This window comes from Rousettus aegyptiacus, unplaced genomic scaffold (genome assembly GCF_014176215.1).
Source record: "Rousettus aegyptiacus isolate mRouAeg1 unplaced genomic scaffold, mRouAeg1.p scaffold_m13_p_4, whole genome shotgun sequence".
Lineage (NCBI taxonomy): Eukaryota > Metazoa > Chordata > Mammalia > Chiroptera > Pteropodidae > Rousettus > Rousettus aegyptiacus.
In genome coordinates this window covers 153520122-153533057 of record NW_023416307.1, presented here as the reverse complement: position 1 = coordinate 153533057, position 12936 = coordinate 153520122, and the positions used below count along the sequence as shown (strand labels likewise).

Sequence of the window (12936 nt, the reverse complement as noted above, 5' to 3'; positions counted from 1 at the left end):
CCGGGGTCTTGTGAAATTTGAGGTTTCCCGAAGAAAGACACGGTTTCGTACATGCTGGATCGCCCTCGCTTCTCGGTGTTGGCGTGGCCTTCGCTTTCAGGATTGTTTTGTTTTGGCTCGATGCCCGGCATTCTGCTCATCCACATGCAGGCCGCGGGACTCCTTATTTTAAACACGGGCGTATTTTTATTGACGTCGCGTGCGTTCGCGGTAGGCGATGGCATCGATCGGACACACTGATACGGCGGCATGGTTGCCAGCGGACACCTCCATCACGCCGCGTGACCATCGTCATTCCTTCTCGCGGTAGCAACGGTTAACATCCCTCCTCTTAGCAAGTTTCGCGGTTACGATCCCGTTTGGCTGCCTGCGATTGTCGCGCCGCGCCGTAGATCTCCAAGGCCGTGCACGGGATTCTTGAAACTCCTGGAGTGGCGGAAAGGAATGGTGGAGAGGTTCGAAGTTCAGGCAGAAGGAGAGTTGTATTTACCATCCGAACACCTGGAACCATGAGGTCCTCGCTGTCTGCGAAACGTTACCACGCTCTGTGGACTTGGCACGTGGGCGACACACCTTACCCTGTAGGGCCTGGGTTTCCCAGTTTCAGTCTAAGAAGCTATCACGTCACAAATCTCATTCCTTCGTACATGTAGATCCTCATGTATACAATTCACTTACTTAGCGAGTATTTATAGAGTGCCTGGCAGGTGCCCAGTGCTGTTCTAGGTACAAACGAAAGAGGCAAACGCCAGGAACTTCACGGAGCGCATGCTCTATAGAAAAAAAAAAAAAAAAACGAAATAGGTAAGTACATCCCAGGGTAGCGGGAGAGCAGTCCTACGGAGAAACGCAGAGCGGGAGGGAGAACGGGGAGGTCGGGGCGGTTCTGGGGGTTCGCGTTTTGCCCCGGGCGGGCAGACAGTGCCCAGCTGACAACAGGAGCACTGAAATAGCCAATGTTAGGGCCGAAAATTAACGCTCACTTTCTCACCTGTTCCTGTTGTGAAGTTCTTACTTACACCAGGGAGGTGGGAAAACGCACTGGGTAATGGATTCAGCAATAATTTTACAGACGATGCAGAAATAGTCTCCACGTTCCATTGACCCTCGAAGGTAAGAGAGAGTTTTAAGATGCTGCAAAAAACACATCATTCCCCAGGCGGCAAAGGACTGAAGACCGTCTAGACAGATGCCTGCCTTCCAAGGCGGCGTCAGCCCAAGGCCTCCGAGATACCAAGACGAGACGTGGTGTAAGAGAAATGTATTAGCAAGAAGGTCTCAGGGAGGTGGCAAGGTGAGCCGGGGGAAGCTGGGAGAGCTGCCGGACCACAAGGCAGGCCTGGCCCGCCATCCCCCTGGGGCCTGCCGGGGGCAGTCTTTCTTGTCACACAACATGCTCAGTGCCGTGGCATCCCTTTCCCGGTCAGTTTTTGTCGACCCCTCAGGTCACGTGCCTTCCATTTCTCATCGCCAGCCTCTTGCCGCAAAGCCCGGTCTATGACAGAGTGTGGACTCTCTCACGGGATTTATTATACGTATCACTCGTGCCATCATAAAGTGGAAACATCCCAAGCCGACCCATTGTAGGTTGGGCCAGTCTGTTTAAGAGGCTCCTTGGCCTCCGGCCCCCTTGCCACGTGACCCTCTTCTCCACCTCACTGCCGCCACCGTCAGCCTGATCGTGCCCTTCTTTTATCTCAGACCTGTGTGCGTGGATAAGGGGTTTCTATTCACCAGGGTCCTCCACCATCCTGGGGAGCGAACTGCCCGCGTCGAGCCCTGTGCAGTGGGCAGGGCGTTTAGCTCGCCAACTTGACCTCACTGGCCTTCCGGTTTTACTCCACTGACGTCCACGCTCAAGGTCAGATTTCCGGTTTGTTAACGCGGCTCCACCACTGAACTCTTGAAATAAAATGGCTCGGTCTCTGATAACCGCTTCCAGTCTTTGGTTTTTCTCATGTCGTTGACCTTTTCTGGGCTTGTCGTTCTCCTTCATCAAGCCCTCCAGCCTCTGCCCGTCTGGCTGAGATGTGACAGTCTGTCACTTGGTCGTCCTCTGGGCAGTGCCCTGACCTCCCGTGAAGCCCCAGCCTTAGATCCATCCATCGACCTATTTCTTCCCTCCATCCATTCACTGAGTACGTGTTTTTGAGAACAGTTGACACCTCTTAGCCATGAAGATGAGCTCCATCACCAGCGTATGGTCTCCGAGCTCAACGAGCCTCCAGAGAGTCTCTAGTTCCCCTGGCAACTCTTCTGAGTGTCCCAAATTGTCACTTTCTCCTATTTTCTATCAGCTATTTCAAGCAATTTAAAACTCACCCAGTCTCTTCAAACTCCCCCTCCTACCACCGACGTGGACGCCCAGGGGAGAACCTCATCTCCTACCGACGTGGACACCCAGGGAAGAACCTCATCTCCTGCTTTTCTTGGCACTCTCTCAACCTCCTGGTCCACGGCTTCGGACATCACTGTGGCCATCTCCCTTCTTTTCTCTTCCCCTGGCCAGAGATGCTCCCCTTATGTCAAAGGCTCTGGATGTCATTCTAATTTCTACCAGTTGTTTCTACCTTTTGTGCCGGCTCCATCCTCTCTCTCTCTCTGTTGGATTCTTCAGGTTTTTAAAATGCTCAGATCTCTCCCGCAAACAAAGACGATAAACCCACCATTAACCCTCCGCATTCCTCACTACCCACTCTCCCTCTTCCTAGGCAGCCTCCGTTGTCTAAAGTCCCAGTTCCCACTTCCTCATGGTTCATCCTCTGCTCCATCCCCTCCCGCCTGGCTCCTGCCCCCGCCATTCCACGGAGACGGGTTTCCCCAGGGTCATCACCAGCATCCTGTGGCGAAATGCAATCAGTTGCTCTGGTGAGTCGAGGCCACATCACATGCCCACGAACGGGAAGTGTCCAATGCCTCCCTACTTCCCAATAACACTAACAACAACAAGATTGTGAGGCCAATAACACACAAACAGCATAACACCTAGAGCTACCCAGGCCGAAGAGGTGTGTAATGTTTTTGAAACCCCTATAGACTTAAAAACAAAACAAAACAAAACACGTGTGGGACTTGCCAGTAGAGATGGCAGGGGGAAGTAGGATCACAGACTCTCTCTCCTCTGGCGCCTTACAAAACGGCCAGAAAATAGTTTCAACAGAAATTCTAAAAACTTGCTAGGAGCAGTTGAATAAGAAATAGGGTACGATCTTGTATCAAAACGTGGAATAAAGTGCGTTAGAGTTGTGCCTAAACCTAATCCCACTACAGAGGTCGTACTGAAAGAAAGAAGGAAAATTAGCAAACCCTGAGAATTATCCTCCTGCTCTCCAATTAGGAGACGAGTGGACTCTGGAGGTGAGTGTGTGTCCCCAGGAGAAGAAACGTTCAACGCCTACCGAGTAAAAACTCCCATGTTCCGGAGGGAGTTCTAGGAGTTTTCATCTTCTAAGACAACGTGCTGAGTTAGGCCAATAAGACAAATCCCACAGGAGTGGAATATAGCCTTGCCTCCACTGAGTGGGTTCTGGTAATAATATTTTTCTCTCTCTCTCTCACTTTTTTTTTCAGGATTTCGATTCCTTCTAAAATATCTTAAATCAAATTGTGATTTAATCAGATCTTTCGTGGGGGGTGGGGCTTAAGCCTGTGGTTTGTGAAAGCTGTCAACCGTCACTCACGGTGACTATTTCCTTGCGTGTTTTGTAGTCCGTGAGTTAGATTTATTTGGGATTATTTTTCCTGCAGTAGTTTGCTGTGGCCTGAAGGGGAAGCACTTCCTTCCCGAGGAGTTTTGCATTTCTTTCAGCCAGAAGCACTAGGGATGTATGGATGACCTGAGATGAGTTTCTTTGGTCTGGTTAGGGGGTCCCCCATTTTGAGGGTATTATAAAACTCAACCTCATATTTGCATGAGACACAGGTTGTGGATTCCCAGAGGAGATTTTTTTTTTTCCCTCTACCACTTAGAGATTAAGCAAAACCCATGAAACTTGTCTACTGTCGTCCTACGACGGGCCAATTTCTTCTAGTCCACTTATTCCCAAGCTGAACGTCAGGACCTCTCAGATCCAGCTCCCCATGTCATGTAGCCCAACGCTTTGCTGTCCACCCCCCACCTCCAAAGTTCCAGTTACTAGTGGGCTTTTTCAGTGTGTGGCCTTTGCTTACATACATGGGACAGCGATCAGCATGATACATATCCATTGTGTAGTGTTTCGACACATATTTGTTCGTTTATTCCTTGCACAGGCCATTAGTGCCTACCGTCTTGCAAATCTTCCTTTTGGCCTGCATCCCCTGGCCACTCTCCTCTGCTCTGCCAATGTGGAGGCTTCTCTCGTTGATGGCAGACATACCCCTCCTTCTGATTTTCAGCTGGGTTTGGCCAATGGGGAGTTTTAGGCAGGAGACTGGAGAATGAGGTCAAGGGGTTGAGCACCGAGTACTGAACCGCGTCCTGTCCACATCTTTGTAAAGAACTCGCTGCCAGAATATCCTCGGTTGCCCTATTTGACTGTGCCGCGCACCATCTAACAAGGCTCCTCAGGAAGCATCTCCCGAGGGCCGGGCACTTTGCCAGGCCCTGGGAGAAAACAATGCTCAGAGCAAGGCCTGTTCTCCACCCTGGTGGCACGAACGTCCTGGAGGGAGATGGTCAGACACCTCACTGACTATGTTCAGGGAGTCACGTGCCATGCTGGGGGAGCACGTGGCAGCTGGGAGTGGGGGGCAGTCAGCAAGTCCACGGGGCCCAGGGTTTCCCAGGTAGGCGTCCTCTGAGCCGAATGCCTGAGTGGGAGCGAGCCAAGTGGGGAGTGCCCAGGCCTCTTTTTTCAGGTCCATCTGCCTGTATCTCAAAGATGAGGCGAGGGAAGGGAAAGCAGCACAATTCCAGGTGGAGACATTTTGTTATTTCTCAGCATCTGTGCCTGAGTTTTGGTGGAAGGGGAAGCCGGAGCCACGACTGTTTGCGCTGTTTGCGGCGGTGTTCTTGGGGATGCAGAGGTCTCGCTCGGCGGCGAGGGAGTCTCACGAAGAGTTCTCGCTGGGGATGGATCCCGGGAGACACACCTGCAAGGGAGCGAGCGAGGCAGGGCAGGGCGGAGGGGGAAGCCAGGCAGCTTCCGCCGATCCTGTGCAGAGCTTTCGAGCTGGGATGGCACCGTCCCACGCCGAGGGAAGGGGGGACAGGCCTCTGCCATCGCACGTCGGCCTGTCGTTGGCCTCGGCCATCCCCGGGGACGGGGCATAGCCTGGCAGGCAGGTCCCAGGGCTGAGTGCGGTTCCCGGTGCGGGGCACAGCAGCTCCCTGTCCTCCGCCGGCAGCTGGGAGAGTGGGTACACTGACCGTGAAGAGGGCATCTGGGCAGAGCCCATAGCACCCACTGACCAGGCTGAGGGGTCCGGGTTTCCCACAAATTTTATTTGCCCTAGTGACAGAAAATGGGGAACTGACATTTCCCAAACCGCCATGATGTAAGGCCATGAAACCCACACACGAGGTTGTGCACACTGCGGGTGGGGTGAGTCACATGCACCCTGCTGCTCCCTGCACTTGACCGGGCCCCTGGCCACTCACCTGCGGTCATCAGGACGCGAACAGAAGAGGAGGCGGGGGCCGGAAAGTCCCTCCCGGCGTGGCCTCCGGCAACCCCTTTTCTCTTTCTCCTTCTCCATCTGAGTGGCCACGCTCCAGCTTTTGCACGTTTGGGTGGACTGGACAGTCACTGGACAGTCACTGGTCTGATATTAATTGTTAGGTACCTTTTCTTATGAACAGAGGTCAAAGGTAATAACCTAAGTAGCATCTTCACTTTAGAAATATTCCCTTTAACACAATCGAATCATGATGGATTTTAACTGTACAAGACAGGGTTGGGCCCTGACCCTCAGCCTGGGTGAGTGCTGGGCCCTCCTAGGGCCGAGGCGCAGGTGAGCCCCACACGTTAGGGACCGGTGGCTGTGCTCCGTCCCTGCCCGGCCCTCCCCAGGGAGGGTCCCTGAGGCTCCTCAGAGGCTCCGCAGCCATCCCAGTCCAGGCCCTCTAGCCCCCAGGGACTTAATTTGAGCTGGCCGCTATTGTCTCTGCGCTGGGGGCCTTGGTACCCATCTCTTTCCCATCTCAAAGGATTCCGCCCCACGCTCTGGAAAGGGTCATTGAAAGGGCCCTTCGTTTCCCAGGAAACCAGAACTTTAAACCACAAAGGCTGCACCTGTCCCCTCTGGAGAGCCCAGAACCCGGGGACCAAGCCGCGCTTCCCTAGGGGGAAGGAGGAAATGTGACTCTTCCTCCTCTGGCCCGTGTTGACACGGGAGGTCACAGGCAGGAGTCTGAAGCGATCTGGCTTTTCTGATTGCGTCACAGAGCCAGGGGATGTTTTTTCCGTTCTTATCTTGCTTGGCGTCCCACAGAGTCTGACATCGCTGATACTTCTCCTTTGGGGCTCCTTGCTGTCTGTGTTCCTGAGCCATGTGTCCACCCCCGTGGTGTCCAGTGCCTGTGACCCCAGATGTGGTCTCCACCCATGTGCGGGGCTGGATTCGAGGCCAGCACATCCAGCTTCTCCTGACACCGCCTGGAACTTGGGCGCCCCTCCCCACCCGCTCCCCTCCCCGCCCCCCAGCCCTGCACACATGCGCAATTTCTAAGTCCACTTGTCCTGAACACTGAACCCATCATCATGCATCCTGAGCCAGGATGCCCGCCCCACTGGGCTGGAGCCCAAGCCTTGACCTCCGTCCTTCCCACATTCTTTCCCTCCCTCAATCCGAGGCGGGAAGGGTCGAGGCCGTAAGGGTCACTCTCCCCCTCAGCTTTCAAAGTTGCTAAGTCTCTCCACTCAGAGCTCTTTTCCTGGGCAGAGGCCTTCGTCATATCCCAGCAAGGTCACTGCTAAAGCCTCCACCTAGGGTCTCTGTGAGGAAGCACACTATCTTCTCGAATAAGTATTGGGTGAATAAATGATTAAAGGGCCAACCCCCTGATTTATGACAGCCTCCACCGGAATCTGTTATTTACTCTGTTCGGGTGAAGGACAGGAGAGGAGGTTTGACTAAGGAGGAAGACGCCGGGCTGGGAGGCAAAAGCAATATTATTTTGCAATTCATCGAAGGCAGTTTCCAAAAGGACAGACAGAGACCTTGTAGTTGAAACGTCCACAGTCTTCGTCGGCTCTGTCTGCTGTCACTAATCACTGCAGACAGGGTGGCTTAAACAATAGCCTTTTCTTTCTCACCATTCTGGAGCCTAAGAGTCCAAGGTCAAGGTGCCCGTGGATCTGCAGGGTGGGGAGAGCCTGCTCGCTGGTCCGCAGAGGGCCATTTTCTCAGTGTACCCTCACAGGGGAATCGCAGAGAGACAGCAAGCTCTTTGTGAGTCTCTTATAAGGACACTAACCCCATTCGTGAGGGCTCTGTCTTCATGACCTCATCACCTTCCGAAGGTCTCACCCCCAAATACCAGCACCTTGGGGGTTAGGATTTTCCTTTCTTTCTTTCTTTTCTTTCTTTCTTTCTTTTTTTTTTTGGCGGGGGGGTGCGGCAACCCTTGGTTGACCTCACGGATTGCAAGGACCTTGTCAGCTTTCAATCCCTGATTTTTTATTTATTTTTTAATTGTTTTACACCTACAGCACCTGGTCTTCCTAAGTGGTCTCCCATCCAAGTACTAATAAGGCCCGACCCTGCTTAGCTTTCGAGATTAGATGGGATCGGGCGTGTTCAGGGTGGCATGGCTGTAGACGGTTAGGATTTCATGATATGAATTTTAGGGGTCACAAACGTTCAGTCCGCAACAACTGGTGAACAGATATCCACGTATCTGTGTATGAAAACCTGTCCAGCCCACTGGGAAGAGAAAGGGGCGTCTGGGAAGCATGGAGGGGAGACACGCCTCTTGCTGGGTGGTGCGGGACGTAGGAGCTTTGCATCGTGCTGGTGGAGACGCTCTGGGTGTGAGCAGTGGAGACGGACCCAGGCCCACCTAGCGATGGAGGGGAGTGCCGGAAGGTGCGTGGGGCTGATCACAGGACAGAAGGAATCGCCGGGCATCTGGCCTTGGCACTGACACGACCCAGGCTAGTTCTGTGTTGGGACATCTCCCCTGGGTGGTCATGAGTCTTCTCTCCAGGGCACTGCTGGCCACTGCGGGGCCCTGTCATGGCCACATTCCTGGGAGCAGGAATCTGACTGGCTTAGCTAGATTTTGTGGTAGGCAGGTGGCTTCTTTAGCTTGTGTCCACTGCAGTGGCCCTCGAATGATCATCAAAGGCCCGCGGAGGGGTCTTGGCAAGTCTCGCCAACGAATTGCACCTGCAACTAATTAATTACAAGTCCAAAGAAAATACAGGACACAGCGGACTACGTTAAATGACACCCCAGGGGTGCAGCCATTTAACCAAAAACACAGAAATAGACCAGACATTTTGGGGAGACATAACATATGATAAAGATGGCATTTTAAGTTAGTAGAGAAATTATTTAATTATGGTCTTGGGATGGTCGTGTGTCCGCTGGTAGGAAGAGAAGACTTGGATTCCTGCCCGACTCCATACCCCAAGATAAATTCCAGGGAGAGCGATGCAAATCAGGAAAATGGCGCCACGAAAGCTTTAGAAAGAAAAATGGGAGATTTTGCCCTCTCAGCATGTTTTCTAAACATGCCACACGACCCAGAAAGCAAAGAAAGTGACTATGTTTATTTGCGTAAAAACAAAATCTCTCTGCATGGCAAAGAACAATAGCCGCATTCATGAGTGGTCGTCACGGGTCAGCTAATACGTGTTACGCATGCCCGTTCATCTATTAATTTATTCACTCCTTGGAACAACCTTTGAGACTGGCATTATCATGCCCGTTTTGCAGATGGAGAAAGCAAGGCACAGAGAGCTCACGTAACTTGCCCGCCATGAAGCGGAAAGGACCAAGGTGTGGTGTATAAAGCTGCGGCATAAAGTGTAAAAATAAGAGATAAGGTTCCTGATGTGAATTTGCTTATAAATGCAGGACATAGTTCCTGAATGATAAGACACCGGTAACTTAATCGCCCTGCAGGACAGGAAACTGGGTCACCAAAGACAGGGGCGGGAAGGAGACTTTTCGCTTACTCCCCGGGTATTTGGTATGGGTCAACGGAAAGGCAGCAAGGAGACAGGGAAACCACAAAACCAGCCCCAAGAATTCAACAAGCCTGCAAGCCCCTCTCCCCACCCCCAGCCTCGTGACACCACCTCAGGGCAGGGACGTTGGGACAATAAGGAAAAAGGACATTCTGTGTAGCATAGTCCACTTGAGGAGGCGCAGATCCTACCAGTGGGTTCCGGACGGGCTTGCTTTGCAAAACGGTCACGATAACACAAGGGCACTGCAGGCGGTGAGCGTCAGGTGTCTGCAAACATAGCCGCTTGCGAGCAAACCCCAGTGCCTGGGGCCCACGTGATCCTGCTTTCTCTGCCCCTTCGCTGCCTCCGCTCCCCACAGGCCTGGGCTCCTGTGGCTGGAGGGAGCTCGTGACACCCACTTCTTCTCCCAGTCTCTCCTTTTGACCTGTAGACAGAAGACCCTTTTTAAAAAGCAAAATTGATGGTGTCTAACCCAGTCAGGGGTTTCCTGTGGCCTGCAGGATAAAATCCACACCAGACACTGTACACAGTAGGCAGTCAATAAATGTCGAAACAGTGGCTAGGTGCGGGATGTGGACTCAAATAGCCGACGCGTGTGGGTACTGTGTTCAGAGACTCCCCACTCCTGGCCACCCTGGGCTTTGCTTCTGCCCAAAGGGAGGGCAGAGAGTTCACCCAGGGATCCCTTCCCGGTCTTGTCCTGCCTCCATGCTGGCCACCGCTCCTGATCTCCCTCTGCGGGGAGGCCCTCACTCACGCTGCCTGCCTGCCTGTCTGTCTGTCTGTCTGTCTGTCTACCTACCTACCATCTGTCTAACTCGTCTTCACTGCGCCACTGTAGGCACGTGGACCATGCCGTGGTCGACTTCGCCTCTGCTCACCTGCACAGTCGTCTCTTCTCCCAGGCCCTACCCGAGGGGCGTGTTAGGGCCCCTGCTCAGTGCCTTCCCTGTTCACCTTCTCCCGGGGGAGGCGGCTCCCTGGTCTCAGAGCCGCCTCCCTTTACCGCGTTTGTAATGCTTTTTTAAGCACCCGTATCATTCAGTTTACTTGCCCGACTTTCTCTCTAAATAGTGAATCCGATGCGGACAGGGATGCTCATGGCATGGTCGGTGTCTTGCACGTAGTAGACCCTCCAAAAACGTTTGTTGAATGCTCGGTTGTCGAATGTTAAGCTAATGGTTAATGCGCACCTGAACTGTGCTAGGGAGGCCCCCCCACCCGCACCCCGGTCCGCCTAGCCGCAGGCTTCTGCTTCAGCTCCAAGGAGGGCAGAACCTCGGGGGAGGACTGATGGGGACGCTTCCCATGTCACTCCCACCCCTGACCGCCCGGCTTCCACGGGAGGGAGGGAGGCTCGGAGTCTATTAACTGTTCCGCAGGGTTCCAGATCTGGATTGAGGGGGTGGTAACAAACCCCATTTCCTTTCCACACCTGAACCACGACGGCCCATGGGCTGGAGCTTCTCATTGGATAGTCAAGACTGACCCAGTTCTTAATAAATTCACTCCTACCCGATTTCTCCTTTGTGCACAGGCTCCCGGCAGGCTGAGAAGTTGGTCTGCTACCCCTCCCCCCAGCCCCCAATGCCCACCCAACCTCCCAGTTTGCTTGGAGCTGTGGGGTCTACCTCGGACCAGAATCACGTTTGCAGGTCAACCCCCTCAAAAGGCTTTCCAGAGGACCTATCCAAGGCCAGACAGGCTGAACGCGGCACCATAAAGTTGGAGGGCTCTTGACGTCAATTACTCTAAATCCACGGGGTTTGGTTTCTCACCCCAAAAGCCATCTCCAGTCTGCAGGCTTCAATTCCACTGCAGAAAGTGAGCCTGATCTCACACCACGGGAAGAGTATCCTTTCGGGGAAGTCATCCTAATCTAAGGAGGAACCAGCTGTGATCAGAAAGGGGACTGCCGGTCACAAGGACTCTGCACGCCAGGCACTGCCCTCAACACTTAACATGCCATTGCTCATTGAATCCTCTGGACAAACCCGAGAGGCAGGAGTATTATCAGCCCCACCGTACAGACGAGGAAACCGAGGCTAAGAAACACGAACGAACCTACTGCCTAGGAATTTAAGCCTGGGAATCCCCGAGGCCTGAGTCCAAGTTACAGTGATAGCCATTGAACAACTATCGTATGCCAGACACACACTGTCCAATGCAGTAGCCGTTGGCCATATTAAAATTAAAGTAATTAAAATGAAATAAATAAAAGTTCAGTGCCACGGTCGCGTCAGCCACAGTCTGCACTTAGTGCGGTGGTGGCTGCCAGGTCGCCGGATGGGACGGTGTGGGCACGGAGCGTTGCCATGATTTCAGAGCATTCCCCAGGACAGTGCTGGGCTAAACACTGCCGGTCCCAACAGGACTCTACCAGGTAGATAGTAACAGCATCCCAAAGCACAGGAAAGGAGTCGAATCCAGGGACTTTAAGTCACTTTTGCGCGGCTCCCACGGCTGCAAGGCAGGAACCCGGCTCAGCCCCACTTCGAAATTCCCATTCTCGCTTCTTCCAGGCTCTGCTTTCTCCCCGGCAGAAAGGAGTGAGTTAACCCATCGGCAGAGTCCCGACGGGATTATCCGCTAGAAAAACATCGTAATTTTCTTAAGAGGGACTTTCGAAGAATATTAGTTAGTGGAAATAAATCCAAGCAGGGGAATTTTAGAGTAAATATGGGCCATTGCTATTTTAAAACTGACTTTGTTGTTTTCTCTGCAGAGCTATCATTGCCTTCTCCGGGCCTGACACGGATGGCCAGAGTTTTCCAATTCTTCTGGGATAATTTATTGGACAGAGTTAAAAGGATGATTCACTGGAGGGACAAGGAAAGGGAGGGGAACGATTCTTCTGCCAACATAAGCGAGATCCGTATTCGCTTGTAAAGAAAGCATCAGACAGCCCCTTTTCTACATGAGACGGGTTCTCCCTGGAATTTGAAGCCGCGTGCTCAGCGTGGGCGCCAGACATCCCATTTCTGTTTACTTTTCACTGGGAACGGAGGGCTCAGAGCATAATCCAAAACCAGAAACGAAAGCGAAACACTCGAATCCTGAGCACTTGAACATTCTATGTTGCCAGTTAAGTCTAGGTTCATGTGCTTTCAAAACCAGCTCGTGGGAAGACGCTGTTAGCGCTCCGTCATGGAGACCCAGGCGCGAGTCCAGCCTCTCCCCGGCCCGCGTGCCACCCGCTCCGAGCCAGGCAGGGTCGTCCTCCGACAGCGGCCCTGGCTCCAGCAGGCTCAGCAGGATGGGCTTTAAGCGGTGCTTTTCAAGCTTGGCTCCACTTAGAATCATCAGGGGATCCTGAAGGTCAAAAACCACAGGCCACGTTGCAGCCTGATTCAGTCGGAATCGCCGGGCGTGGGACTCAGGTGCCACACTATGTGTGAAACCGCCCAGGCGACTGCGATGTGCGGCCTACGTTAGGGGCGCCCCCACGAATTCCAGGCGCCCCTCTCCCGCTCGCACCTGCCCTGCTCGGGGTCTCTGACGGCTGCCCAGGTGCACCAGGGAAAACACCACGTGGGATTGAGAACGTGGGATTGAGAACGTGCCACCGCTCCGGCTGGCCCAGACCCACCCCGGCAGAACCGCTGGGGCTGGGAGCGGGCTCTGCTCCTCCTCCGTCGGGTCAGGGGGCTGGACGGACTGGTCCTTGACAAGCTTTCGGGTTTCGTACCGTACGAGCGGTCAGCACGAGGTGGTGACAGTGAGGGAGACAGGGGAGGGTGAATGAGAACCCCACCCGCATCCCGGTCATATCTGGTTGCTTCGAACGCTTGGGTTTTGCGAGAGATGCGTGGTG

At 53.5% G+C, this 12936-nt stretch overlaps 1 pseudogene; it reads right to left on the bottom strand.

The window, feature by feature from the left end:
* Positions 1 to 7625: 7625 nt before the first annotated feature.
* On the bottom strand, positions 7626 to 7744 carry LOC118601989 (annotated as a pseudogene).
* Between the last annotated feature and the right edge of the window lie 5192 nt (positions 7745 to 12936).